Below are 25974 nucleotides of genomic sequence, written 5' to 3' on the forward strand. Positions count from 1 at the left end.
AGTGACTAGGGGGATACATTAATCTCCCTGGGAATGGGAAATAGAATAGATTTTATGTGTGGACTGGGGCTAGTTGGGTGAGATAAAAGGATCAAGTGTGGAGGTGAGCATTGGGGGTTGAAAGAGGAAATGATTGTGATTAGAGATAACTAGAATTGAGGGGTATATGAGGGGTGGTATGGAAAACTAGTACAGTAGTAGATTCCTAAAATATATGAAGATGATCCTAATGAAGTTTCCAAATAATGATGGAATCCCAACTGGCCAATTCTTGTCAACAAGTGAAGCTTTCAGTACCATAGTGGGGTACATCCAATTTAGGTGTTGGCCAAAGGGGTCCCATGAGAATCCTCAAACAACCCAGTCTGTTGCTAAGACAACTATTTTCTCTCCACAACTTGACAGCCCAGCCCCCTTGCTAAAGACAACACCCACCCAACTCATTAAACATGGAGATGTCAAGCTGGTACCTGCATAGAACCTTCACTCCATTACTCTAGTATCTTTGTTACTGGAAGCTACATTAAAGAGAAACATAAACAGCAACACAGCCACAAAACCTTTCAATTACAATCCATTCTGCTTGCAAAATATGCTAGGGCAATGGTGACACAAAGCCCATGGGAGCAGCCAAGCAAAGTCCAATTTGACATAAGGCCTACTCCACAAAGTGGAACTCACACTAACACTGCTTGCATGGTTAAGAATCAGAGACTAGATACCCCAGATTCCTAGGGTAAAACCTAATACTATGGCTCTAAAAAACAAAAATAAGTAATGTTAAAATGACTTCTAGTGTGGGACTGGAGAGAGGGCTCAGAGGTTAAGAGCACCGACTGCTCTTCCAGAGGTCCTGAGTTCAATTCCCAGCACCCACTTGGTGACTCACACCCATCTGTAATGAGATCTGGCATCCTCTCCTGTATACATAATAAATAAATAAATCTTTTAAAAAATGACTTCTAGTGATCTTCATCTATACTCATTGATTAGTGCCTTATTCAGCCATCATTAGAGAAGCTTCCTTCTGCGGAAGATGGGAAAAGATGCAGAGACCCACAGCCAAATATTATACAGACAGAGACAGCTAGAGATAGACAGAGACAGAGAATCAGAGAGAACTTGGAACCCGCAACTCCAATGGGATATCTGTTTCAAATCTCTCTTCTCAAATCTCATGGAACCCCATGGAAGAAGAGGCAAAATGAGTGTAAGAGCCAGAGGTCATGTAGGACACCAGAACTACAAGGCCCTCTAAGTCAACTAAGCAAAGTTCATATGAACTCACAAAGAATGAAGCAGCAAGCACAGGGCTACACAGGATATGATTCAGGTCCTCTAAGTATATATTATAGCTTTCAGTTTAGTATTTTATGGGACTCTTGAGTGTGTGTTAATAAGTGGATCTCTGACTCTTGTGCTTTCTGTTCAGCCCTTTATCTTCTGTTGATTTGCCTTGTTCAACTTCAATGTGATTTTTTGTTTTATTATACTATATTTTGTTATGTTTGGATGTTATTCTTTTGAAGCCTGCTCTTTTCTAATGAGAGAGAGAGAAATGGGGTGGATCCAGGTGGGAAGAACATGGAAGAGAAGAGGGCAGAAAAAGTGTAATCAAGATATTTTCAATAAGACTCTACTTTTTAATAAAGGGGGGGGGGAATGGATCCAAGTAGGTGATTTTAAAAGAGATTTGGCAATAAATCTTTAAACAGAATCAATGGACACTAAATAAATGAGTCCATGAAGATCATAACTAACAAAAGCACCATTTAATATGAACAGAATAAAATAATCCCTTAACACACGTGGACTTTCAAAGCTAGTGATGATTTTTAGACAACTAGTAATTAGTTGAGTCTAGGTAGAGAAATGTCTGCAAGGAAGATCCTCACAAAATGACAAAGGGATAAGGGAAGGAGAGGAGGAAGGAAAGAAAGAAGGAAGAATAGAGGCAGGAAAGAAAGGAAGGAAAAAGGAAGGAAAAAAGGAAGGAAGGAAGGAAGGAAGGAAGGAAGGAAGGAAGGAAGGAAGGAAGGAAGGAAGGAAGGAAAGGAAGGAAGGAAGGAAGAAAGAGTGACAGAGGGTAGATTTGTTTTGCTTTGGAACTGAGGATGACTTTGAAGTTCTGAATGTCCTGCCAATACATTTAGAACAGTGGTTTTTAATAGGTGGGTCATGACCCCTCTGGGGGCAGTAGGACCCTTTTACAGGGTTCACCTAAGGTCATCAGAAATATCAGGCAATTACATTATGATTCATAACAGTAGCAAAAATACAGTTAAGAAGTAGCAATGAAAATAATTTTATGATTGGGATTCATCACAACATGAGCAAATATATGAAAGGGTCCCAGCATTAAGAAGGTTGAGAACTACTTATTTAGAGTTATCACACAAAATTTATGTGATATTTGGAATCAAAGAAAAATCTTTATAAGTTTTAGAAAAGTAGGCTGCCAAGTGAATTTAATGCTTAGACTCTGAATAGTTTTCAAAGGTAATGAATCATGTTGATACAAATTAAGCTTAATGTTAAAGCACCAAGTTTGCATACAAAGACCAACAATTTAATTCCAGCACTGTATTGCAGACAGTGTCTAGAAACAGATCTCACTCTAATATACATGACCCCTGCATGTAAAGAGATAGGTAAACATTTTTATAAACCATCATAAGAACATCAAATGCTCCCTCAATTTAAATCTAATCATCCCTTATATCAATAATGCAAAAGGCACAGAATATCATTCTTGGCAGATGGAGCTGAAATTGGAAGAAAGACAAAGCAAACCCTAGTAAACAGAAGCCAGGGCAGAAGGAGGAAGGGTGACTCTGCATGGTCAGTTTGATTGTCTGAGTGTCACTGTGCAAACATGACTCTCTCTGTGTACAAGGGAGTTTCCAGAAAGACTGAACTGAGATAAAAAATCTATACTGAATGTGGAAAATACAATTCCGTGCTTAAATGCCACTGTGAATAAAAGGGACAGCTACCTGAATGCCAGAATATATCTTTGAGGGAAAACACAATGTGATCTTCTGCATCACTTTATCACTACGATGAAACCAGATGAAGTTTTTTCTTAAAACTGGAAGTCTAAGTAAGTCCCTGCATGACTTGATTTGTTACTCATTTTGTCACAGAAATAACAAAAGTTAAACTCATCCTGAAAATCAGATCTGAGGAGATGGGCTGTTGTTGGGATGAATTTGACTACATTGTTTTTGAATTTTTGATCTGCTTTACAGAAGGAATGTGGAAGAGAGATGGCTAAGAGCACGTGAAGCTTCAGAATGTGGTGAGCAGAGATTCCAGGGACCTCTTAGGTGGTATTCTGGAGGATCAGAAAGTGGAAAGAATAGTTTAGGATGGAGTTACAGTTCATGCATTGTCATAGAGAAACAAGGATTCTATTGATCAATATAATAATGCCACACATTCTACATAACTTGAAGCACTGTCACTATATTAGCCCATGTGAAGCCAACCTCAAAGTGAAAGGACTATTTGTTTAGCAGGAGAAATTAGAAGATGGGATCACATTTATCCAGGTTATGCTTTCTACTGACTGCTCTGTTTCAGGACTATAGTGAAAATGAGGAAAACTTGAACAGAAAGATTTGAAAATGTGAAACTTTGTGATGAATATTGTGTTATGAAGCTTAAAGTTGCAGTCACACTGTGTGCGAGGCTCTCTAAAGGATCATAATTAACAGCATCAGATAGATCCTGCATGATCAGCACTGGAAGTTTAGCAAAGGTCCTCTAAGGAAAGTCACCACTGGTCAAAGTTAATAATATGTAAATTCAGAAATAGAACTGAAGACGAAAGTCCTCAGAAGGCTAACTATATGGCTTGGTGCATAGACAGTCAAGGCTCCAAATTTAACAAATTTCAACAGCAAAAACTTAATGTCTTACATTAGTGAAAACAATGAGAACTCATGTAATCACATCTCAAACTATAAAGTTCAGAAGACTTATTAAACCTGTTTATTTATTTTAGACAATGGACATGCAGTAGTTCAGCCTCAAAAAATTGGTTCCTTATTTCTGCCATGTGGTTCCTTGGAATAAACCTCAGAAAAGCAAGTTTGGTGGGAAGAATTTGTACCTACAGAGCCATGTTTAGAGCACCGTAGTATATTCTTAAATGTGACTGTTAGAATGGTAGCAAACTAGCACAATTCAGTTTAATTCAAGAATCATATAACTAAGCTTTAATTAAATTTTTGTTCCTACTATGGCTTCTGTCCCTGATGTGATTAAGTGAGTTCCTATTGGGCCTGAACAAAATAATGTAGCACTTAGGGGAAAATATTAGGCAGAGAATGCTTGCACTGGAAGCCACAATAGAGAGAACTTCCATAGACACCATGACCTTCCCTGTGGTGCTTTGGTAGACAGGGAGGAAAGTGACCCACACACTGCTGAAAATAAGCATGCTGAAGACAGGAACTTGGCTTTGTTAAATGTGTCAGATAGGTTCCTGCACAAGAAAGCTATGAGGTAGCTACCAAAGGCCATGACTCCCAGGTATGCCAGACTGCAGTAAAAGGCAATAGCTGAGCCCTTGTTGTACAGAATAATGATGTATCCATAGTCAAAATGAGCATCCATGTCAATATATGGAGGAGATATTCCAAGCCATATTCCAGAGAAAAGTACTTGCAGCAGGGTGCAAGTTGGAATGATGAAATTAGGGGCTTGAAATATAAGTAACTATCTCATCCTTCTCCATAACTACAGTGGAAGTTATGGAAGGCCATAACTACAGTGATGGTTTTAGCCAACACAGTAGAGAGAACCACAATAAAGAGAAGTCCAAATAAGTTCTGCTGCAGGATACAGGTTGCTGTGTTGGGAAGGCCAATAAAGAGCAGTGGACAGAGGAAACATAGCATGAGAGTGGTGAGCAAGATATAACTGAGAGATCTATTATTGGCCTTGACAATTGGAGTGTCTCTGTGGTTTACAAAGAACCCAAATAACAACAGCTGTGAGCACAGAGAATCCCAGTGATGTGGCTGTGAGTCCCTTCCCCAAGGGATCATCATAAAACAGAAAGGTCACAGTTTTCTGGTTGCAGTATCTCCTCTCTGCATTCACTTAATGAGTTTCTGGACACTTCATACACTGATCCATATCTGGTAGACATGCAGGTGATAGTGAATGCATGATCAAATTTTTCCTTTATTAAAACATATTCCACAGTACCACCTCCTTGCGTTGTTATCACAACCATATTCCTAGTCAAAAATAAAGAGTACTCTGAGGTGAATAATCCCACAAGTTAGAGTTTCTTCTTCTTTCAAAAAGCTCCAAGACTAAAAGCAACTTATGGAATAAAGGGAATTCTTCATATTCCCCTCAAAGTAGGATAAGTAGTCAAGAACTGGAGTTGAGTCCATGGTCCTGTGATGTATCCTGACCAGACTATACTGTCTTGCTCAACTTGCTTTGATATACAGTTCAGAATCACCTTCTCAGATGTGGCATCACACACAGTGGGGTGCCCATGTACAGCATTCACTAATCGAGAACGTGTCCAAGAGCCTTGGCTACAGGCTAGTCCTTAGAGGCATTTCTTAGCTGTGGTTCCCTCTTGTTACATAAGTCTAGCTTTTGCCAAGTTGATAAAGATAATGCCCAGGACATCACATTTCTCGAACCTATTTCTTTTAGTAGTATATTAAACTATTCTAATGTCTTCCTCTGTTTTGACTGAAGTGTTTTGCTTATATTTTGTAATATTGTTAAAACTTACAAACTTAATCACAAGAATACCAAATTTCACTGCCAAAATGAATTCAGTCCTTACATTACTTCTGAACAATATTTCTTCATTTCCATATATCATGGAATTTAATTTTAAGAATAGTTTTGTACTTTAATTTTTTTGTCTAATCATGGTGGTCACAAACATAAGATATACACATTTATTCATTTATTCCTCTTGAATATTTTTCATTTTCACTGGATCTTGATTGGATAGCATTAAATACATGTTCAAAGCTTTTCTTAACTTTCTCCCCTTCCTGTTTTGTATTTTGTAGGGAACAAGGAGGTCTCACATATGCCAGAGTGTATTTGTAGATGTCAGCAAAAAATAATCAGGACTTAATTCTCTGCCTTAATTCTAGATTCTGGGATCAAATTCAGATTGCTGTGCTGGGCTTTAAACTCTTGACATATTTAGACAATTCCATGGCCATTAAATTACTAAAGTTTTAAAGAACCATTTTCAGTAAAATGTCTATTCAGTAGTTCAATTTAGATTTTATTTGTTCTTCCAAGATCAGATTTTAAAGACTGAATAAATACTTGTGAATCAAACTCAGAAGCAATGAAATATATCCTCCTGGTGTTATTTAATGTCACATATCATACAGGATAAAGTTATAAGTATTTCTGTTAGGATTCTTTTTCAACAGATGTTTTCAATTTTATTTTTGTTCATAAAATATATGGAGGGTTGGAGAGATAGCCCAGAGTTTAACAGTACTTTCTGCTTTTCCACAGAACCTGAGTTCGATTCCCAGCATGTACATGGTGAGTCACAGCCATCTATTACTCATGTCCCAGGTGATCAGTGCCCTCTTCTTGCCTCCAGAAACATCAGGCATGCATGCAGTACACAGACCTACATGCATCTGTGTACATGCGTATCTTGCTTATATTTTCTTAGACTCTCCTGTCACAATAGTTGACCTTCTCTCAAGATGTTTTTACATTCTATGTCATTCTCTCATGTTACCACATTCTGCCCCAGGTTTAGTTTATTTTTGTTGCTGAGTTATTTTAGATTCTAATGGGTGCATCATATGAAGAATGCCAACTCTTATTCACTAATCGTTATTGACATATAAGACACAGAATCTACTTTCTATATGATTGAAACTTTGTATTGAAATACATGTTTAGCATATTCTACTCTATTTGGTATGTAATCTTTCTAAATTTGGAGTGTTAAAGATATGTGTAACTGTCTTTTCTTTTTCAGTCAGCAAAAAGTGAGATTTTGATATAATCAAATTAGCTCTTCATTCCCTTCAATCCCTCCAAACTTAAATGTCCTTGTAGAGCCTGTAACTTACTCTGTAGCCATGTAAGTTGTGTATGTGGCATGTGATGTGCTACTTCTTCGTGCACATCAAACACATACATGAATTTTCTATGACTTCAGTCTGCATAGAGCTGATAAAACCAAGTTAATGGTTAAGAAGTGTCTATGTTCAGTTCCAATATTTTCCACAAAAAGAACTTAAGTCTACATTTTTATTGTGAAAATCATGGAAATTAATATATAAAAAGGAAAGTTATTCATTCCATTTTAGAAATTGGTATTTTTAACCCTAGGTAATTATTAAATGTGGAAATGATCTTATACAAAATACTGAAGGAATGAACAAATAACCTCCTATTCCTTGTGAATGAAAATGATAACAAATCCTCTCTGGTTTCATTTCCTACTCAATGTGGAATTTATCAGTGTTTACTATAAAGTATTCTGATTATAGTTACATAGTGACTTTCTTATGTTATTCAACTTATTTTGTCACAATGTTTCCCAATTTTGCCAAAGATTGCCCAGAAATAGTTATCTTTCACTTAGGTGTCAAAGGGGTGTGCAGCAGACTGTGGAATAGTGACTCCAGAAACATTAAATTGGTGGTCATTTGCCAAATTTTCTCATTTCATATAGTTATCAAAAGACCTGGACCACATTTAATAATAGTTCTAATGAAGACTGTGAATGCACCATTGGCATTTGGGCATTGAAGAGTTGATGAGTAATATCACATACTTTAAGCTGTGATAGCATCACCAGTGTTGCTGCAGTCATAATAAAAGTTCCAGATATGAAATAATTATAGTATCAACTTCATTAGTAGATGTCAATATTGAATCTTTAAATCATTAATGCTCAATGGAAGAATGGGAATAAGTTTATGAAGTATTAAACTAATGATGGATTCTGTTTTCCATTGCATCCCATAAGTCTCTTACTGTCCTTACATTTCAGACTGTTCATAATACCTTATATTCACTGTATAACATATTGATTCACATGTGCACATGGTGTTGGAAATGGGCTAGTACTAAAATCTTGTTATTAAGCTAATTTAGAAACTTAGTTACTGCAGAATAGCAAAAGATGCTACTGGGGAAATGAAACAAACCTTCCTGATATCCTACATGAATCAAGGCTGTGAGGGAACTATTTTAGTAAGGCTGAAAACATACAATTTTTGATGAATCATAACTTTGATTGAAATCTGTTTTGAAGATCATGAAAACTTGGTACCCTGAATATTGTCAATTAAATTCCCTGGTGAAATGGAACATTCATCTCTGCTATGAGCAAAGTGTTTTTTTTTTTTTGTTTGTTTGTTTTTTGTTTTGAGGCAACAATGCCTGCAAAGGATCAACAAAATAAATAGAGCGTGCGTGTTATTTCAAGAGGAAGTTCAAGTGAAAGATTTAAATTGCAACTTGAGGTGAAGGAATGGCCCTCTTGAAATGTTTTTCCTTTAGCTTAGACTTTCAGAAAACTATTGAAAGGACAGAGAGTCCTCTGAGGGGCTTGGCATTTACCTGTCTCATTGGAAACCTCATTGTCTGGGCAAGGAGTGCAGTCAAAGTAGCAGGCAAGCTTGCCCTAAATGATGGTTTTTCTGAATCCAGGCCTGCAGCTCTCACTGCATACAGACTGAGGAAGCTGAAGGAAATTTAATATAAGAAACAAAATGCTTAGCTCTTTATCACAGCCCAAGTAAATGATGTGTTTTAGCATACAGAACATTTGTTCATAAAATTTTATATTTATAAATGTCAGCATTTGCTGTGGTATTCCAGGCTTCCATTTGGCATGACATTCAAAGATCATCCTTTCCTAAGATACTTCCTCAGACTATGAAACTCTTTAGGCTCTGTGGACATTTTTGAAGGAAGGACCATGAAGTGCTGAGCGAGGTCACTGGGGAAAGTCTGAGGAGGCCGTGTTGGGACTTTAGACTGATTCAGTCCATGTTCTTCTGGTCGCAGGAGTGGGGAGATTTGTCTTCTATTGTGACTATGGTCTCTTCCCTCAGGTTAGCCTAAATTAATGTCACCAAGAAAACAAATTCTTGGGCATTTCTGGGAAGATTTTCCTATATTCTGTTAGCAGAGTTTCAATGACCAGCTGAAAATGGGAGCTATTATTTTGGGCAATTGAATGAAAATGGAAAAGAAGGTGGTCAGCAGCAGCTGCACCCTCTCATTGCTGGTTTTGGTTGAATTGTTTCTGGTTTCCCCAAATCAGTGCTGTCATGTTTTCCTCCCATGATGGGCTTTACCCCGAAACTGTGATGTCAAAAAACAAAAACAAAAACAACATTCTTTTCTCATGTTGATTTTGTCGCCTACATTTTCCAAACAGACAGGTAAGTAAAAAATGGACACCCTCTCACTTTGCTGTTCTGTTTGTCTAGACTTAAAAGCAAAAGCCACCAGAGGATTGATTGTGACACTCTAATCTCGTGTCTTATTTATGGTTTATATTGCTGTGATGAAATACCATTCCAATGGCAAGCTGTGGACAGGAAGGCTTATTTCATCTTTCACTTCTACCCTACCTTTTATCATCAGTGGAAGTAAGGTAAGGTGTTAAAAACAAATAGATAGGAATTGAAATTGAAACAATATACGATTTTCTAATCATGGATTTCATGCATTACACTAGGGAAGAAACTTCATATGTGTAGTTCTGTTATAACTCCTTGACACCAATTTTATGTTTACGGGTTTTCTAATCATGGCTTTCTTAGCTTTGTTTCTTAAACAACTAAGGACCACCTGCCACCACGCTCATTTTGATGGCTCCTCACACATCAATCCTTTATCAGGATAATACCTGAAATGTTTTCCTTTAGGCCAGTATTTTAGAAATATTTTCTGAACTGAGATTCCTCTTCCCAGGTAACTCTAATTTATGTCAAGTTGAGAATAATTAACTAAGACCCTGAAAGTAAAAGTAAACATCCTCTCAGCTATTTTATGACAATGATGTCACAAACTACTAATTGATATTTTGATTTTCAATGTCAAAATAAATGGATAATTAGAAACATACTGGAAAATACATTCACCAGAATAAGCAATCACTAAATTTTTTATATTGAGATTTATGGGCATATTGATGGGTCCCAAGTTAGCATGCAAGGGTCATCAGACTCAGAAACATTGTTTTGTTATTAACATACATTAGAATCTTTTAAATAAGATCCACACCCACCTCTGAAAATAATGTTGGCCATTGAATCATATATTCAGATATGGATAATTGTTGCCCCTGTGAAGCTCTTGGAGAAAATGTACCCACTTTCACCTGTAGTGAAAGACCTGTTGGGAAATTCCAAATGTTATTAATATCATACACTGCATCTGCCTTCCTTTTCCTATCCAGAACCACAAGGTCTCCTGCAGGATTTTTCATCTGAATGTTCTTCAGAAAAGGTTGAATCTAAACGAGATGTGAAATCCTGTCATAAAATTGGTGTCAAGGAGTTATAACAGAACTACACATATGAAGTTTCTTCCCTAGTGTAATGCATGATAGTAATGATGTTTTAGAGAAAGTATCTACAACATAGAACAAAGGAAAACCCAGGAGGAATCAATGATCATTGAGTTTCTAAAATGTCATTTTTCTAGAGAATTATTAACCCAAGCATTACCAAATGATGAAGGATTATATAGTAAATAATTCTCAACTTCTAAACAATGTAGCTACCTCATCCTATTTTTTGAATTTCTATGATCTTCAGTGGGGAACATGAAGTTACTTGAGTTTGTTGGACAATCAGGAATGCTTAAGAGATCATATTAATTATTGATGTACAAGAATATATGACATGAGTTTTGCTATTTGTTATGTGAGAAATGAAAAATAAAATCTATATTTTCACATTGAGTTATTAATAGGAGAAGAAATTGATGTTGTTTCTACCAAAAGGAGTATTATTCTCTTAAATGAAAACTTCAACTTGAGAAGTATTACCCCCACTCATCGTGTACATTGACATGGGCATGCGTTGATATCTAATCCCTGAAATATACAATACCAACTCGTGTTTAATTAAAGAAGAACAGGAATCTACAGTAATAACTAGATTGAGAGCACTTGCAGCCTCTGGTGTCACGTTCCTGCTTACATTACAACGAAAGGGACATTACCTGCCAGGGGGACGACATAGTCCTGTCTTCATTTGCCTCTGGTTGAACTTGTACTTGATTGAGGGTCATCTCATGGAAACTGTGGGCCACAGCATACACAGCATTGTATGCATTGTAACTCTCTTCATTGTAAATCTCATGGCCATGTCAATATTGTTCCCTAGCAACAATTCCAAAGAGGCATTGGGAGACAGTTTTGAAAGATCTGACAACTGGAGTGCAAAGGTGAGTAGTTGAAATACAAGTTCCAAAAGATATGAAGATAAATGTCTTCTGGGTACTTTATAGGGGTGACTTCCTGCATAAATTTTGTGAAACCCAAAATATTTCCATGATGGTATGAAAAAAATGAGACTCCCATGGAATGAATCTAACATGGTATACCCATAAAACCTGTGACCACCCCATTTTGAGTTCATGACCCAAACATTCCTAGATATGAACTTTCCCCGTGTATTTACTATTACAGTTAATAAAGAAGTGCTGTCACCATAAATTATAATCACGTTTGCTGATGATTTCAAAATATGCACCAGAGTATGCAGAGGAATTGAATATAATGATTCCCCTAGAACTGGTACTGTGTCCACAAAAGCTATGCAGACTCCATTCCTGTCCAGCTCCCTTCTCAAGTCTGATACAATCTGAGCACTTCTGCGGTCACTTGTGATGAGCAGTCCCGCCCACTTCCAGCTGAAATGAAGCATCAATGAAGCAATGCCACGTGACAGAGATGTGTCCTTGGGAGCCACCTGATACAGAGATGGAAACTGGCTTCCTTCGGTCAGCACAGGATCAAAAGGCCCAGTGGTGAGCTGAAAGGAAGGCAGTACTTTAGTGGTAGAACTAGCATTGCCGTGAAGAACGATCTCAGTCTTGAACAACAGATCAAAGTGGCAGGGATGAAAATCTGCACAACAGATTTTACAGTCAGATACTACATCCCTATAAGTTTCAGAAAATTACTGAAGTCTCAAGGTTTCAATTTATCCTGTTCACTGTTCATCCTCTTTCTTGCATTTCAAAGTAAACAATAGGAGTGTGTCTTCATCTGTCTCTGTAGCTGTCCTTTTATAGTGAGTAATTAAATCCTTTCACTTTTATTTTGCACACAGTTATAATGTGCGAAAAGAGACCTGCCTGCCCATCATGCATGCCACTCTCACTCACCTGAGGAAATTTGTAAAGATGCAGCAATGTCCCCATGAGTTCAGATGTTTTCCCTGATGTTCCTGTAAGTAAAGCAGCTGATTTGCTCTCTTTTCTACAGAAGTAATTAGGGCTGAGAAAGCTCAAATCTGTGAACCAATGAAACACACTCTCTAAAACCTTCACTTCAGCATATCCAACATTGTAAACCTCAATTCCCAGAGAGGTGTTTGGTAAAAGATGGGAGTTGCTGTTGATTTCCTCGATGGCAAATAACATGGCCTTAAAAAACCAAGCTGGTGGTTTTGCTCCATCAGACTGCATAGAAGTGTTACAGCATTCAGGTGGGAACTCAAAACAATCCAATCTACAATGTAAATGCAATGGCTTCTACAGTTTGAAAGCTTGAATTTTGTTTGAACACATAATTTCCCATGTGCTAATGAATGGTTTTGATTAAAATTGTGTGATATAACATTCCCCCAAACTGTGAAATGCAATTGTTTAATTAAAGCCACCAGGTTTCTGAGACAATTTGGTATGTATGAACTCCCTCATTGAATTCAGTCTATCTGTGGCAATAGTTGGCTCTTTTATAGTTATGTATTTACCATAGGTTGCATGTGTATATGCTGTGCATTAGTATTTCTGTCTCTGATGTGTTTGTATATACATCTCTTGGGGGGAAATCTTTGTATGACAACTTCTCTGACTGTATTTGTTGTTTAGCCCACTTTAGATTATGTGCCTGAGTTGTCACCACTACACATGCCAGAGAGGCTTTTGGAAATTTTCTTGTCTCTTCTTCCCATCTCCCCGAAAGAGCACTTTCATGCCCATTTTGATGTGGGTTCTATGGATCTGAACTCATGTTGCTCACTTTTGTTACTTTTTTTTGTACATATGTCAATGTTCATAAACCAAGATTTATATTATTGTTAACATTTTCAAATTGTTCTAAGTCTAGTTGGGGACCAAAATGCTTATCATATCAAGACACTATTTAGTTGATTCATAAACACACAATATTATTCTTTTTCATATTGGAAATGTCCAATTGGAGAGATTACATTAATTTAAGTTTATGTGAAATGAATAAGACATTATAATTCTCAATACAGAATGGTGGTCATGGAACCTCCTATTTAGTTCCAAGCTTTTACAAGTAGGGCAGAGCTTCTTAAGTGAAGCATTCTAAATGCAATCATTAATATTATTTCTTATACCCCATGTAAGGGTACTCTCACAACTAACAAAAGAAAATACTCAGTTGCAAAGAAAGTAACTGAGATAACATGAGTTATCAAAGCAGAATGAGCAATTTCAGGGGTGCCCAGGAGAACTAATAAATCTACACAAATCTCTTGAACTAAGCTTAGGGAAAATTGTGGAATATGGGCAGAAAGAATTTTGAAGAGTCAAGATGACCTGGAAAAATAATTTGACATATTTTGTCTTAGAAATAACAGAGAAGGTACAACACACATTACCCACAATATGGCTGCTTATAAAGAAGTAACTATGACAACTGTAGACATGCTTCCTCAGGGAAGTATTCTCATGGATGGCCATCCATAGACGCAGGATGCAGGCAACTAATATGCTGAAAACAGGATGAAATATATTTTTTATAGATGATACCTAATCAAATTATCCAACCCAAAGTAGCAGCCCAAACATATATGTGGTGATATTTATTTGTGCTGAAATGTGATTTTATTTGTATCTTAATAAGTAAAGTTGCCTGGGGGGTCAGAGCTAATAGCACATTTAGCAAAGTTCATGTAGAACAATAATCACATGCAAGCAGTTTTGTGTTCAAGACAAGCCACATAAACACATATAAATCCATACCACATAAAAATAGTCTGTATAACAGGAGGAGGGAAATAATGTTTGGGTTTACTAACCATAAAGCAAAACAGAAAGTCATAAAAAGACAGAACAAGGAGTAGGTTCTTTATAAAGAGCATACAGCAAAAGTAAACATATTTAATCTCAGTTCAATACTGCTGATCTCTAGCTTTTAACTTGATTTGGCTTTGTTTTTATTTAAATAAAACTGTTACATATATACAAGAAATTAAATGGATTCAACATAGTAGTTACATATTTTGCTATATAAGTAACATATAACTATATAAAAGGAGCCATTAACGATTTGATATGAATTTAGCGAAAAGTAACCATTTGATTATGGCTCTTTGTTGACATCTCCGACTTATGCAATTTGTCGCAACTACACATCTGAAATGTGATGCACTTTCATGCCCATTTTGATGTGGGTTCTATGGATCTGAACTCATGTTGCTCACTTGTTTTGTAACCACTTCATATGCTCTGGCATCCCCTTATCTTTGCAATAATGACTTGTAACAAAGAAGATAACATTTTTGAAAGGTTAAAAGTATGCATACAATGAAGAAAACAAACTTTCAACATGTAATGTTCATAAACCAAGACTTTATTATTGTTAATTTTTCAAATTGTTCTCTAGTTGGGGACCCAAAATGCTTATTCATATCAAGACACTTTTAGTTGATTCATAAAACACAATATTATTCTTTTTCATATTGGAAATGTCCAATTGGCAGAGATTAATTAATTTAAGTTTATGTGAATGAATACAGACATTACATTTCTCAATACAGAATGGTGCATCAGGAACCTCCTATTTAGTTCCCAAGCCTTTTACAAGTAGGGCAGAGCTTCTTAAGCTTGAAGCATTCCTAACTGCATCCATTAATATTTTTCTTATACCCACATGTAAGGGTAGCTCTCACAACTAACAAAAGAAAATACTCAGTGCAACAGAAGGTAACTGAAGAATAACATGAGTTATCAAAGCAGAATGAGCAATCTTCAGGGGTGCCCAGGAGAACTAATAAATCTACCACAAATCTCTTGCAACTAAGCTTAGGGAACATTGTGGAATATGGGCAGAAAGATTTTGAGAGTCAGATGACCTGGAAATATTTGACATCATTTGTCTTAGAAATAACAGAGAAGGTACATACACGATACCCCCACAATATGGCTGCTTATAAAAGAATGTAACTATGACAACTGTAGACATGCTTCCTCAGGGGAAGTATTCTCATGGATGGCCATCCATAGACGCAGGACTGCAGGCAACTAACTACTGCTGAAAACAGGATGAAATAATCATTTTTATAGATGAATACCTAATCAATTATCCAACCCCAAGTACTCAGCCCCCAAACCATATATGTGGTGATATTTTATTTGTGCTGAAATGTGATTTTATTTGTATCTTAATAAGTAAAGTTGCCTGGGGGGTCAGAGCTAATAGCAAGCCATTTAGCAGAAGTCTGGCAGTGGTAGCACACACCCTTAATCCCAATCACATGACAGACAGATCTCTGTGTGTTCAAGGACATAGCCAGCATGGAGACACATGCCTTTAATCTCAATACCAACCATAGAAAACCTGGAGGTCTGTATAGACAGGCAGTGATGAGGAGGTCATGTGGTTGGGTTTACAACCAGTGAGAAGGCAGAACAGAAAGTCAATAAAAAGACAGACACACAGGAAGTAGGTCTCTTTCTGAGGGGAAGGACGGCAGTGACAGCAAAGGGTTAGAAGGCAGTTTTAAGTCTCAGCTCTCAGCTACTGCTCTGATCTCTAGGGCTTTTAACTCTGCATTTGGCTCTGTGTTTCTTATTTAATAAAACTGTTACACATATACGTGCAAGCAACATTAAATGGATTCAACAGGTAGTAGTTACATAGTTTTGCCTATATATGTAACAGTAATAACTATATAAAAGGAGCCCATAAATTTAGGATAAATGGGATATATGAGAAGGTATAAAAGAGTACAACAATGGAGAATTTTGCTGAGGAATACAAGGAGTCAAATGATATAATTACATGATGACTATAATAAAATATTATAAAGAAAGACACAAATTATAACAATGTATATATATATGTATAAAACTATTCTAGAATCATATTATGTCTTAACTAACTTAATCACCATATCCCTGAACATATGGAAACACATGTACACTGAAGAATAAGCTTAGTAGATAAAATAATGACATGTTGTTGGTCTATATCTAGACATCACTCTCTCCCCAATGCATGAATAATTTTTCAGTGACAAGTAAACTGAATTAGGAGAAAAAACTTATCTTCATATTAAAAATCATACAAACATAGACTCGCAGATATGTTACTCCTGTGAAAAGAGGTAACACACTTGTTTTGAGACCATCCTAAGAATGAATTGCTCTATCCTGGCACTTCCTTCCCTCTCCTCAGCGTTTCTGACAGTATATGCATGTTGTAGAATAAAGATGCCTGAGCAATCTGTCTCAGAAGTTGTCACATAAGAACAATGTTGAATATAGCAATTTACTCTAACACCATGATTGTTATATTCCTTGGCTTCCAATTCTGTGGTATATGTAGTTATTTCCAAAAAAACTGAAAGATGAAAATGAAACGAGAACACAATTTTGTAACTCAAAAATTGTTCTCACTAAAAATAGAAAGGAAAGTCCTGGGAGTTACAAGAGAAAGCACAGTGCCACAGAAGCAAACAAGGTAAATAAATTCCTAGAGTCAACCTCTTTTTTCCCCTTAGGGCAATGATTCATTTAAGTTATGACAGTGTCAAATCATCATCTGGCTGAAGAGGACTTGAAGGGTCATCTCCATATATTTACCACACATGGGTTATGATTAAAGGTATGTGACTCAGAACCCACTGGACACAGTGCTAGGGAATAAAACTCATGCCTTGAGCATGCTTGTAAAGTACTCTGCTATCTATGAATCATCCTTATCCATTCATTGTCATTACAGTACAATGAAACACAATCAGGAAAATGGAGACAGTTCCCATAGAAAAGGAATTAACCTAGCAATAACTATAGTAGCTACATAGATAGTTATAAATTCTCATAAGTATAAAAATTATATCAGAATCTATATCTTTACTAATATTAAGTACAAGACAAAAGCAATTCAAAAGAAGCTTAAAAATCTTAACCCATCATATTTGTCCAATACAATTTACAAATTTATTGGAAACCAAATGAAAATGGTTTGTTTATGGTAGTTTAAATTGTATTTATGATAATTTAAGGACATAGAAAACCATACATACATCTTTTCATCATGATGAAATGCCAACTTTATGAGCAGGAAAGTATGTGTTATGCCTTTTACATATGATGGAATATATATTATATATATATATATATATATATATATATATATAGTGTTCCACATAAGCAGAAATTTGAAAAACATAAGAAAGAAGTCAATAAATGTGCCAAGTGCATTGCTCACAGAAATAGAAAACCAACAACTAAATTCTTATGACAAAAACTAAGTAGGATCAACCATGGTGGCATGTGTCAATGATGATAACACCAAGAATGTAGATGCAGGCAGATGTGAATTCCAAACCAGCTTCTTCTATGTCATGGGTTTCAGGCTATCCCTGGATGTTCAGTGACCCTATCTCAAAAAAAATGGGAATAAAAAACAACAATGATGTGTAGACACAATATTCATAAAAAATAGCTGAGTTAGAGGCCCTCCATTAAATGACTCTAAGATGCAGTAGAAAGAAAAGGCAATCAAAATAGTCAGCTTTGACTATTAAAGCAGACTCAGATCTCTGGTTCAGGATAAAGTCTGAACACCTAGTCCCATCAATTAGAATCAAGGGATTTCTTACGGAGGTGTGAAGAAAAAACTGGAGAGAGCACATTTTCAGTGAAAATCTGGAAAATACAGAAAGTCACATGTGTAAGACTGATACATTTGATGGTTTTCTCATCCTATATAATATCATCTCAAATTGTATAAAATATCTAAAAGGAAAACATCAAGCTATGCAACACATACAAGCACTTTGTGTAGGCATAATTTGTTAGATTCATAATTAACAAAAGAAACAAGATTTGACATATAGAAGGACAGAAAAATAAAACCAATATGTAGAGTCATAGAAAGATGTGACGAAGAGAACAGATGCTGGATAAGAAAGGCTTTTGCAAATGATTCAGCTAACAAATAATTAATACACAAAATACACCATGCAGTTACAGGACCCAGTTAACAGACTTCCCAAGTAATGCAATTAGAACAGACAGTGTCATCTAAAAGGATAATGCCATAATTTCCTTGTGCAGATGTGAGAAACACCATGATCAAATGTAACATGGTCAAGAAATGATTAATTTCATTTCACTTTATGCTTAATGATTCAGGGAAGCCAAATCAAGAATTCAAGGCAGGAACTGAAGTAGAAATCATGGAGTAATGATGGCTTCTCCACTGATTGATCAGTTTGCTTTCTAATACAACCCAAGACCTGCTGTGGAATATTGTTCTGTATGCTGTGAATATGTGTTGATCTGATTGGTTGATAAGTGAAACACTGATTGGCCAGTAACCAGGCAGGAAGTATAGGCTGGATAAGCAGACAAGGAGAATTCTGGGAAGAGGAAGGCTGAGTTAGGAGTCACTAGCTAGACACAGAGGAAACAAGATGACAAGGCAGAACTGAGAAAAGGTACCAAGCCACATGGCTAAACATAGATAAGAATTATGGGTTAATTTAAGTGTAAGAGGTAGTCAGTAGTAAGCCCGAGCAAATAGCCATAGAGTTTGTAAATAATATAAGCTTCTGAGTGATTATTTTATAAGTGAGCCACAGGACTGCGGGGGCCTGGTGGGACCGGAGAAACCTTACTACTACAAATGGCACCCAGACATGGTGGCAAGAGTTTCCACCTAAAACCTGAGAGAGCTTAAGAAGAGATTATAAATGTAGCTAAGAGCACTTTCCTAATTTGTGTCACTCATGGTGGGCTAAAGTACAGTGATGTGTCCTGTGGCTATGGCAGGTTTAAGGCATGTGTGCTTGAGCTACAGCATGGCTGATTCCCACTGAAGTACACTGAGACATCTCCAAACTGTGCAGCATGGTGCGTGGTGGATATAGCTTTTCCTAGTACAAAAAAAAAAAAAAGTGAGAAACAAAAGGTTTCGGGGCTACAGGCTTCTGGAGGAAGTTAACTCCCAGAGTTAGCAGAGAACATGGCTCCCTGAGCTAGTGGTAAATTACCCCTGACATGTTGGAAAGCTGAAATGGGTGGAGTCAGCAGCCAAGGCTGATTCTTCTGCCTAGCCAGTCTGCAGTTTAGAGCAATAGATTCATAGTTAGTCATATTCCAATGAAATAAAACTTTAAATGGTTTACAGTGTGTGTGAAAATGTACATAGGCTTGAAAGAGAGAAGAAAATGAATATAGACAGTTATATAAAGAAATAGTTTTAAAAACTAAAGTTTTTAAAGAGACAGTTAAAGTAATATAAAAAAAAAATAAGCCACATAAAGATGGAAATCACACAGAGTCTGAATTATATTGTCTTTTGGATTTTTAACTGCAGAAAGACATTTGATTGTAAAGGCTGATGAGTTTATATATATATATATATATATATATACATATATATATATATATATATATATATATTGAATAAATTCATTATAGAGTTTGAAAAACGTGTGTGTGTGTGTGTGTGTGTGTGTGTGTGTATCTTGACTTGAAAATTTTTGACTAAGTATACACTGCTTTAGAAAACAGGTTCTGCTTTTGTTTCTACAGAAGATGAGAACCTGTGGATTGCTTTCAGGGTAATATGGTTTGACCAACCAAGACCATCTGAAAGGTCTCTGATGATACCATGGCGCAGATGATCCAACATCCAGAACAGATTCCAGGCAAATGGCTCAGAGAACACAGTGTCACAAACTGTTCCAGTCAGGACTTGACCATAATTCTTAATTTTCTTAGGATCCCCATAATACTACCAATGCCCCCATCAGCAGGAAGTAGCCTAGAATAATATGCCCACATCCCCAAAAATGGATTATGGATATTTGTCTTTGCTTAGATTGTTGATTACAAATTGTTATTGGTCATAGTCAATCTCTTTCTAAAAGAAGAAAAGGGGATATAATATAAAAATATAGGATATAGATATAATAGAATAAAAGGGTAGATTATTGAATCTACTTTTAAAAAGCAACAACTTACTTAAAATATTTTACAATGCTATAAATTTTACTTTATTGATACAAATTTAAAGTTAATTTTGTTACACTAGGTATATATTTCTACTCTTGTTTAAGATATTATGTTTGTGTAGCTCGTTTGAAATTATACTGTATAATTAAGAAAGAAAGGTCAATAATTAGTCTTCTATGACAGTCAAACTTATAGTCATGTTAGTTAAGTTTTCTAGGTATACATAGATATAATTCAACTATATAGGTAATCTTCAAACACTTCAAAGCCCTACAGAATTTAAATATTTAACATTTTTAATAATTTAAACATTTAAAATGTTTTAAAAACTTAGACTTTTCTGGACAATGACATGTTTGCTCCTGGCAACACCAATTACTTCAAGGAGAATGATGGGCATTGAATAAATTCATTATAGAGTTTGAAAAACGTCAAGGCCTATAGGCTGAAGATAAATGTCTCCAATGTTACAGAAGAACTTTGGATGATTGTCCAGGCAGGCAGCTGTCTCTGTCATTTCTAGATTTTTGGAATTTGCTTACAATGCTTTTCCTGTATATTTAGATGATATTATATCCTTCTGAGGTCTTTGATGTAGTTGAAGACTAGATAATTATAATTATAATTTTCCTTGGTTATAATAAAAGATAAATTAGAAATAAAACTTTAGACTCACAAATATAGGATAGATAGAATATTTTCTTTAATTTTGCCAAATATAAATAGACTAGATATTGTAACTGTAATTCTTGCTTGACAATGGTTCTATTATATGTAATTTTACTATGTTAAAGTTAAAACCTTCCTTTTTGATTAGACAGAAAAAGGGAAGTGCTGTGGAATGTCATTCTGTATGCTGTGAATGTGTGTTGCTCTGATTGGTTGATAAGTAAAACACTGATTGGCCAGTAGCCAGGCAGGAAGTATAGGCTAGATAAGCAAACAAGGAGAATTCTGGGAAGAGGAAGGCTGAGTCAGGAGTCACCAACCAGACACAGAAGAAACAAGATGACAAGGCAAAACTGAGAAAAGGTACCAAGCCACATGGCTAAACATAGATAAGAGTTATGGGTTAATTTAAGTGTAAGAGGTAGTCAGTAATAAGCCTGAGCAAATAGCCATAGAGTTTGTAAATAATATAAGCTTCTGAGTGATTATTTTATAAGTGAGCCACAGGACTGCAGGAGCCTGGTGGAACTGGAGAAACATTACAACTACAAAGACCTCCTGACAAATCTTGGCAATGCCCACAGTGGGCAATTCTTCAGTTGTGGTTTCTTCTCCTCAGTTCACTCCAGTTTGTGTGAAGTTGTCAGAAACCAAAAGCACAGTCATGTACTAATACAATAACTCCAATGGTCAAAATGTTTTTAAAATAATTTCCTCATTTCATTATTTTTCATGGAAAGGCATTTCATAACCAGTGTGAGCAATCATCTCTCTTGAGTTACAATGTTACTGTTAAAGGGACTAGGTCACACATACTGCTGATGGTGTAGAGGAGGAGGAATCGCATATACAGCTGCTAGTGCTATACCCATCACCAAAAACTATGCATGTTCATTTAAGGAGAGCTAAGGAAAACCCAGCTAGTCCACTTCTCTGGATATCAAAGGAAATGTTGTAGGCATAATTGACCATGCTTCTTGATTAGCAGATTACATGCAACTGCCCTTTAAACACAGCGATCTGGATGAACTAGTGATTTCTACATGGGAGGGACTGTGAAGACTGAAGGTGTAAATTTAGGCTGGAGAGTTATGACTCAAGAATAATTTGAGTGAATAATAATATCTAATGACCCCCATTGAACATCATAAATTGTATTGCATATAATGCGTAACAAATATAGGTAAGACCCTCAAATCTCCAAACACAAAGCAATGATGTGGATGTTGACAAATCAACCAAACAGACTTGAGCATTACATTTAAATCCTGCTCAAAAATATAATATACCATAAATATATACAACTATTAAATTAATGAAAAAAATTTAAAGGAGATATTTAGTAAGTGCCATTATTTGATCATTTAATGTTCTATAATCTGCTGGATTATCATCCAGCATCACAAAAATAAAAATATCAAACTCCTGAGTTCTTTAAAATTTGCTAAATATTTTTTGAATATGCACAATTTTGGGGAGATTTTGTCAATGTGAAAACTTTAAAATTTAGTGTAAATATATTAGAAAGTGGAAAATTAAACTTCAGAAATGAAATATAGATCCATTTAGGTACCAAATCTAGAGATCAACCAATAGGAAAAGTCAGTAAACTGAAAATATCCTCTGTGTTTGTAAATGTTTCCTCCATGACAGCATTTCATTGACAGTCTGAGAAGGTATAGTATAGTAACAGAGTAACAGTCTGCATAAGCATGAAGCAAAATAATGTGCTCCTATGAATTAATTTACATTATCAGAAAGTATATTTTATGTCTGTTGAATTGTAATGTGTCATCTCTGAACAATGACAATAGGAAAAGAAAATCAATTACAACCTGGGAAATACAAATGTCATTATTGTGAGCTATAATGCCAACCCCACTGCTCATGGTTTTGGTTCATTGTAATTGTGATGATTATATTTGTGCACATAGAACCTGAATGTGGAAAAAAATGGACTGATGACTGTCAGAAGTCATATTTCTAAATGACTATGCACTCTTTAACAGTAATATAAAAGACTTAATCAGAAACACGAAAAAGTTTTGTATACTTTGGTGTATATCCTATCTTCTACAAACACACACATTTAAAAAATGTGTTACATAAGGCATATATATTTATCATACCCAGAAAATCAAAAATTTCTATCTCAGAAATCTATTTCCTTATATCATGACATGTTAAATCATGACAAGGCATTGCCCTCTATTCATATTTGACATTCTGGACACTTCAGTCTATTTTACTGCCAGTGTGTTCTTTGTAGGAAGACTGCTACTGCTGTACCGTCTGGAGGGACACAGGCATAGTGCACAGCGGTACCTGAGCTGGTGAAACTGGACAGCAGAAGAAAAGAAGAATTATGGGGAGACTTATCTCTTGTAGAGGTCCACATGAAAAATTTCAACTAGTTATAAAGTTTGGATTCCTCTGATCATGTTTTCTATTTCAATGTCAGACAAAATGTGAAAAGATGTGTTCACTGGCTAATGATGATTCACATCTGAACTATTTCCCTTCCCCACTGTCTGGACCTGATGACTCACCACCATACCAAGGTGCTAGCAAAGTGTTTCAATGTCACATACACCAGAATCTGTCCCACACTTTCAGCAATTTTCCATCAACTGATCACAGGCTGTACCTTGATTACATATTTTTATTTCCTCATTTTGAGTTCAGAGTTGAATACATGCTTCTTTCTCCATTTTAGATTATTTTATGGATTCCCTACACTGATAGACCTACCTGCGTGATACCAAGTATGCCTTACTTCCTTTACAAAGAAATACACATGGTTATTTCTCTATAAATTCACCAAGTTGACTGAAACATACTAAACAAACTGTCTACATCTATGCCTACAGAATTGAGAGTGTCTAATGAAGAGCCCTCAGTGGACATAATCTCATAGAATATGTCTACATGAATATATACATAAAATCAAGCAAAGGTATAATGGAAAAATATGGATCTAATAAGTAAATGTTAAAAAAATTCTGAGAATCAAAAAATGTGGGGGAAATCTATTTTCAAAACTCTGAGAAATGTTAAAGATAGAAAATATTAGGTAAGAGGATTAAACTTTTAATTCTGACATTCCTGCAACCAAATCAGAGGCAGATGACACAGGCAAATCTTCAGCTCATTGAACCTGAGGAAGAATTTCAAAGTGTCTGCTTTCAAAGGCATTATCTCCTCTAACAGAAGCACATTTGAAATTCCACAATTCCCTAAAATGCTGTGCTAGTTGCTGCTAAACACCCATGTACTGCAGAGCTAGAACTGCCAGCCTAGACTACAGAGTGAAGCCCTGTCTCAAAAAATAAACAGATTAAACATAAAGGCTAGGGATTTAGCTCATTTGGTAGAGTGCTGGCCTAATATGCATGAAGCATATCCTCAGAGTCTGAGGAGTTACCAGAAGCACAAGATACATCCACAAACTGCAATTGGCAAATATGGAACATAAACCACTAAAACCAAATCTCCCTCTTCCCACTTGAGAGGACAAAAGGAGTCAATGAGAAAACAAAATTAAAGAGAGGATCTGGGAAGTACAGACAGGGAGCCTCAGATGGAAAATATATGCAATAATGATGTTCAAGCAACACATTTCCTAGGATGCATGGATCTTACAAAATAATGAGTCAATACAATATACTTACAATACCAGATGTTCTCCATCCAAAGGTACTGTTTTCCTATTTATTTTACTTCTTTCTGGGAAATAAAAACAAACAGGGAAAAATGCACCAATGACCATTGACCCATCACTGTGTAATCGATATTTTTTTCTGGTAGGCAGGAAGAGGTTACAGTTGTACAGATGAGAGTTGGCATCTTCAAAAGCAGGTCATAAAAACCCAAGATAACAGCATATTACTAGAAGTCTCTGCCAAGATGTAAGTCTTGGGGTTGTGGGACACAAAGTGTGTAACCTGTATATATACAGCTCATGTGCTTATGTGTATGTATGCTTATAATGTTGTTGATGACTGAATTTGTCATTGTAATCAGCCTGAGATGTTTCCACTGATCCTTTCCATTACCACTTGAGAGTTCTGTGGTTCTTTCTCCTTCAGGCCATGCATCTGAGGCACCACACTCAGTGAAAAACAAGTTAATTGTATTGACACATTTTCTTCTCCAGCAACAATCACAAGTATATCCTCCAAGGCTTTAAGCTCCCTGGATTGGACTCTCCTTTTGTGTATTTGGCCACAAGGGTTTACCAACAAGGAGTTCATATGAGAGCCCTTGAGAATGTTGTAAATATATTACATCAGAGCAAGCCATGTTTGGTGAAAAATGTACAGGCAAGGAAAGTATCACCCCAGCCATTGTTAAGTTAAATTAAAAGGGTACCATAATCTCCAAACTTAATACTACTGATCTTATCATTTCTTTTTATTTTCCTACTAGTCTAAGGATTCAGAGAGCATTCTGTCTATGATACATGCATGTCTACTTATCAATATTATGTCCATCCTCTGCTCCAGACAGTTTGTGTCTCATTCTTGGGAAACCATCTATCCAGTTGAACTTCTCACTACAAATTAGTTACTTAATTTCATTGCAGAAATCAATTGTTCCTCATTACATCTCATCTTTGATCTTCTATGCTATTGCTCTCTGTTTTTTGTTTTTTGTTTTGTTTTGTTTTTTTTAATCAAGAAAGGGTTTCTCTGTGTAGCTTTGCGCCTTTCTTGGAACTCGCTTGGTATCCCAGGATGGCCTCGAGCTCACAGAGATCCACCTGGCTCTGCATCCCGAGTGCTGGGATTAAAGGCGTGCACCACCACTGCCCAGATGCTCTCTGTTTTTATTCATGCTGGAACACTGAAT

The 25974-nt window shown here is 36.1% G+C and overlaps 1 pseudogene; it reads right to left on the reverse strand.

Moving 5' to 3' along the window:
- Positions 1-4216: 4216 nt before the first annotated feature.
- LOC114689062 lies at positions 4217-12651 on the reverse strand (annotated as a pseudogene).
- Positions 12652-25974: the final 13323 nt, after the last annotated feature.

This window comes from Peromyscus leucopus, chromosome 23 (assembly GCF_004664715.2).
Source record: "Peromyscus leucopus breed LL Stock chromosome 23, UCI_PerLeu_2.1, whole genome shotgun sequence".
In the NCBI taxonomy this organism is placed as follows: domain Eukaryota; kingdom Metazoa; phylum Chordata; class Mammalia; order Rodentia; family Cricetidae; genus Peromyscus; species Peromyscus leucopus.